At 43.5% G+C, this 6,007-nt stretch overlaps 1 protein-coding gene and 1 pseudogene across 3 annotated transcripts in view; one reads left to right on the top strand and one right to left on the bottom strand.

Moving 5' to 3' along the window:
- The window catches only part of LOC102118436 (uncharacterized), a 44,772-nt gene that overhangs the window by 35,853 nt on the left and 2,912 nt on the right, over window positions 1–6,007 (bottom strand). The window lies entirely within an intron of this gene.
- Window positions 1,487–4,214, top strand: LOC102119071 (glycerol-3-phosphate dehydrogenase, mitochondrial-like; annotated as a pseudogene).

Genomic DNA, 6,007 nt, shown 5'->3' with positions numbered 1-6,007 from the left:
AAGTGAAATAAGCCAGGAACAGATGGACAAATATCACGTCTTCTCACTCATATGTGGGAGCTAAAAACATGGATCTCATGAAAGTAGAGAGTTGATTGGTGGTTACCGGAGGCTATGAATGGAGGGGGAAAGGAGAGAGGTTGTTTTGTGGGCACAAAAATGCAGTTGGATAGAATGAATAAGATCTAGTATTCAGAAGTACAGCAAGGCAACTACAGTTAACAATAATTTGTCATATGATTTAAAGTTGCTGGAGGGGAGTAATTGAAATGTTTCCAACATAAAAAAAGGGTGCAGGCTTGGGGAGATGGAGACCCAGTTGCCCTGGTTTATCATTAGACATTCTATGCATGCATCAAAATACCACATGACCCCACAATATATATAACTATTATGTATCTACAAAAAAAGTTCTGCGTCCAGGCTGGGTGGCTCACGCCTGTAATCCCAGCACTTTGGGAGGCCGAGGTGGGTGGATCACCTCAGGTCAGGAGTTCGAGAACAGTCTAACCAACATGGGGAAACTCCATCTCTACTAAAAATACAAAATTAGCCAGGTGTGGTGGCACATGCCTGTAATCCCAGCTACTTGGGAGGCTGAGGTAGAAGAATCGCTTGAACCTGGGAGGTAGACGTTGTGGTCAGCCGAGATATCGCACCATTGCACTCCAGACTGGGCAGTAAGAGTGAAACTCCATCTCAAAAAAAAAAAAAATCTGCCTCAGGGTTCTGTATCCATAAATTCAACAAACCTGGGATCAAAATTTTTTTTTTTTTTTTTTTTTTGCCAGGCACAGTAGCTCACACCTGTAATCCCAGCACTTTGGCAGGCCAAGGAAGGAGGATCACTTGAATCCAGGAGTTTGAGATCAGCCTGGACCACATAGTGAGACCCTGTCTCTACAAAAAATAAACTATGCACCTAGTCCCAGCTACTCAGGAGGCTGAGGTGGGAGGATCACTTGAGCCTGGGAGGTGGAGGCTGCAGTGAGCTGTGATTGTGCCACTGTGCTCTGAGTGACAGAGCAAGAACCCTGTCTCCAAAAAATATTTGTATGAAACCAATAAAAATAATACTAATTTAAAAACCAAGATAGTCTAACAACTATTTACATAGCATTTACATTGTATTAGGTATTATATGTAATCTAGAGATGATTTAAAGTATTCAGGAGTAAGCACTAGATTATATATAAATAGTACTTCATTTTATGCAGAGGACTTGAGCAGCCTGAGATTTTGGTGCCTGAGATGGTCCCAGAACTAATCCCTACAGACATACTGAGAGGCAACTGCATGTCTATATCTATAGATATCAAGGTCGCAAGAGACAGATTGGTAGGGGGACGCCTTTACATGAGTTAGAGACAGAGAAGAACAGAGAGATAAGATCCACAATTATTAAATATACTGTAGTGGAAGTTTTTCCAGGATATTTTGCCCCCAGTATTACTGAAAAAGCTGGTGAAGTGTGGAGCCAGGAGAGGGCTGTGGGCTCTCACAGCGGGGTCACAGGGTCGCCCACCTCCTGGACACATTTGTAGGCCAGGGAAGCCTGCCAGCCAGGAGGTGTGAAATAGGAAAAGCCAGACCTGGGGGCCGACAAGGAGAAGTCCTCAAGCTGAGAAATGGCATTTCAAAAGGCAGTGAAAGCGACAATTCTTGTTGGAAGAAGTGCTCTTGCAACTGTTTAGGCCTTTCTCAGCTTGCTTATCACAGAAGGAAACAAATGAGCCTGGTCTATGTTGAAGCAGCAGACTGCATTTCAGAACCTGTTAACAGGGAGCCTCCTTCCAGAGACGCTCAGCTACTGACTTTGCAAAAATATATCTGAAGTTGATATCCTTGTTATGGAAGGAGAAGCAACAGGAAGTGGCTGTGTACTAGATGCCATCACCAGAGGATTAAAAACAGCCTTGTAGAAAGAGATGATTTCTCATCAGGGACCAGCAGCAGAAGCACTAAATTGATCCATGGTGGTGTGAGATATGTTCAGAAGGCCATGATGAAGTTGGATATTGAGCAGTATAGGATGGTAACAGAAGCCCTTGATGAGCGTGCCAACCTGCCAGAAATTGCTCCCCTTTTATCAGCTCCATTGTCTATCATGCTTCCAGTTTACAAGTGGTGGCAGTTACCTTACTACTGGGTAGGAATCAAGCTGTATGATTTTGTTGCAGGAAGTAATTGCCTGAAAAGCAGTATGTCCTCAGCAAATCAAGAGCCCTTGAATATTGCCCAATGCTCCAGAAGGACAAACTGGTAGGAGGAATTGTCTGCTATATGGGCGACATAATGATGCATGAATGAATCTTGCCATTGAGCTGACTGCTGACAGATATGGGGGTGCCACAGTCAATGACAGGGAGGTAGTGAGCTTGCTCAAGAAGACAGACACCAAGACAGGGAAACTGCATGTGAGTGGTGCATGGTGCAAGGATGTCCTCAAAGGGCAGGAATGTGACATGAGAGCCAAATGTGTTATCAATGCCATGGGACATTTCACAGACACTGTGTGCAAAATGGATGATAAGGACGCTGCAGCTATCTGCCAGCCAAGTGCTGGTGTCCATATTGTGATGCCTGGTTATTACAGCCCAGAGAGCATAGGACTTCTTGAACAGTGATGGATGAGTTATTTTCTTCTTACCCTGGCAAAAGATGATGACTGCTGGCACTACTGATACTCCAACTGGTATTACACACCATCCACTTCCTTCAGAAGATATTAACTTCATTTGAATGAAGCGCGTAATTACCTGAGCTGTGATGTTGAAGTGAGAAGAAGGGGGACATCCTGGCCGCATGGAGCGGTATCCGTCCCCTTGTTACAGATCCCAAATCTGCAGATATTCAGTCTATGTCCTGAAATCATGTTGTCGATGTCAGTGAGAGAGGCCTTATTACTACAGCAGGTGGAAAGGGGACAACTTACCGGTCTATGGCAGAAGATACCCTAAATGCTATCAAAACCCATAATTTGAAAGCAGGACCAAGTAGAACAGCTGGGCTTTTCCTTCAAGGGGGTAAAGACTGGAACCCCACACTCTACATGAGGCTCGTCCAGGATTATGGACTTGAAAGTGAGGGGGCACAGCATCTTGCCGCCCCCTATGGTGATAAGGCTTTTGAGGTGGCCACGATGGCAAGTGTGACTAGCAAAAGGTGGCCTATTGTTGGAGTACGTCTTGTGTTAGAATTTCCATATATTGAAGCAGAGGTGAACTATGGGATTAAGGAGGATTCCTGCACCACTGTGGATATGATTTCACATCGTACTTGCCTGGTTTTTTTTTTTTTTTTTTTTGAGACAGAGTTTCACTCTTGTCACCCAGGCTGGAGTACAATGGCACGATCTCGGCTCACTGCAATCACTGCCTCCCAGGTTCAAGTTATTCTTCTGCCTCAGCCTCCTGAGTACCTGGAGTTACAGGTATGCGTCACCATGCCTGGCTAATTTTGTAGTTTTAGTAGAGATAGGGTTTCTCCATGTTGGTCAGGCTGGTCTCAAACTCCTGACCTCAGGTGATCCTCCTGCCTTGGCCTCGTCTGGCCTTTCTAAATGTCCGGGCAGCAGAGGAAGCCCTACCCAGGACTGTGGAACTGATGGGCAGAGAACAGAATTGAGATGATTATAAGAAACAGGAACAACGTGAAACAGCCAGGAAGTTTCTATATTATGAAACAGACTATAAATCTCGATCAGAACAGTTAACAGACGGCTCTGAAATTACCCTACTGCCTTCAGACACTGACAGGTATATGAAGAGATTTTGTAAGTTTGATGCAGACCAGAAAGGCTTTATTACCATTGTTGATGTTCTGCATGTATTAGAGAGTATCAATGTTCAAATGAATGAAGATACACTCCATGAAATTCTAAATGAAGTCGATTTGAATAAAAATGACAGGTTGAACTCAATGAATTTTTGCAGCTGATGAGTGCTATTCAAAAAGGAAGGGTGTCTGGAAGCCAGCTTGCTATACTAATGAAAACTGCAGAAACGAACCTCGACAGAAGAGTTCCAATTCCAGTGGATCATAGTTACAGGAGGGACCGGGCTTAGGACGTGACTGGCCCGGGCAGATCTGTGTTTGTTAAACAGGTCTTGTGTATATTTTGCTATGAATGAAGTTCCTTTAAAGATAAAGAAAAGCACACTTTTCTTCTTTTGAGCATATCTGCTTTTACTTAAAATCTGCTAAATGCTAAAACACACAGTCCTTCACCAATCCCAGAGACTCGTTTGGAACTGATTCCAAGCCATTACTATGAATAAAGCACCCCAGCATTTTGTGTAAGTTCTTTTTTTTTTCGAGACGGAGCCTCAGTCTGTCGCCCAGGTTGGAATGCAGTAGTGCAATCTTGGCTCACTGCAACCTCCATCTCCCAGGTTCAAGCAATTCTCTTGCCTCAGCCTCCCGAGTAGTTAGGATTACAGGCATCTGCCACCACATCCGGCTAATTTTTGTATTTTTAGTAGAGATGGGGGTTTCACCATGTTGGCCAGGCTGATCTCGAACTCCTGACCTCGTGATCCACCCACCTCGGCCTCCCAAAGTGCTGGGATTACAGTCGTGAGCCACCACACCCAGCCATAAATTCTGAATTAAACCTGTAAAGCTTCCTTATCTGATTTAAGAAAGGAAGACAAGAAATAGGGGGGAATGAACTTCTTCGAAATTCATTCCAAGCACAAAAGGAAAATTTTTCCCTTTGCATGTAAACTTGACCTTAGTTGATTCTGTTGGGGTTGGCATGGGTATGCAGGGATTGCCTTTGATTATCAAGTGATTTATTTCAAGCGACTTTAAGGGGTTTCAGGTGAAGGAACCCCCATCTGTGCTGGAGTTGGATACTCCTTTCAATAGCCACACCACAGTCATAACAATGATGATAATGCTGGATTATTTGTTAAGCCAGGGTTGTCTGCCTCATATCCATCATGCTGTTTGCAATATTCCTGCTTTCAATCAATGTATACCGAGTGTAACTTTAGGATTTCTGCTATTAAATATATGATCCCTCTTCTGCTTCAGTTTCTGGCTTTGCTTTGTCTGTTTCAAAATATGTAGCTTCCTCTTTGGTGCAACAACAAACTCATTTTCACTTTTCTTAAATATACTGTAAGTGTTATCATTGGCTTTCTCTTATGTATCTGTAAAGATTTTTGGCATATAAATGTAATATTAAAGTCAGTGATGGTATAACTTGCAATGTTTGCATCATGTCCATCTTTTTTAAGGAGTGAAAAAGTCCTACGATGTTTTTAAAGAATAGCAAGTGTAAGCTCAGTACTAGAGTGACTACACACAATGCATGTTTTCATATGTGGCACTTTTATGTAGTGTGTTGGGTTATTGTTCTAGATCGGACTGTAAAATACTATGTTCGAGGCTGGGTTGTCATTTTTGTAACTGTCTTGGTGTTTTATGGCCATTATTTATTACTTTTGATATAGATAATGAGCTCCGTGCATTTATAAAGCAGTAAGACGATGTATTTAATGTGCTTTGTTTTTTTTGTTTTTTTTTTTTTTTTGAGACGGAGTCTCGCTGTGTCACTCAGGCTGGAGTGCAGTGGCCCGATCTCGGCTCACTGCAAGCTCCGCCTCCCGGGTTTACGCCATTCTCCTGCCTCAGCCTCCGAATAGCTGGGACTACAGGCGCCCGCCACCACGCCCGGCTAGTTTTTTGTATTTTTTAGTAGAGACAGGGTTTCACCATGTTAGCCAGGATGGTCTCGATCTCCTGACTTCGTGATCCACCCGCCTCGGCCTCCCAAAGTACTGGGATTACAGGCTTGAGCCACCGCGCCCGGCCTAATGTGCTTTGTTTTTAACTGAGTAAGAACCGGAAGCATGAATCAATAAAACTGATTAAAATGGTCAAAAAAAAAAAAAAAGCTGGTGAAGTGTTTTTTTCTTTAAAACACATGCAGAACACACATTCGCGCCCTTGTGTGCACACACACACAACTCACACACACACATCAGCCAAACGATCT

The sequence above is a fragment of the Macaca fascicularis genome, chromosome 19 (assembly GCF_037993035.2).
Source record: "Macaca fascicularis isolate 582-1 chromosome 19, T2T-MFA8v1.1".
Lineage (NCBI taxonomy): Eukaryota > Metazoa > Chordata > Mammalia > Primates > Cercopithecidae > Macaca > Macaca fascicularis.
Note: the sequence above shows the minus strand (reverse complement) of the source record. Positions and strands in the feature narration are given on the sequence as shown.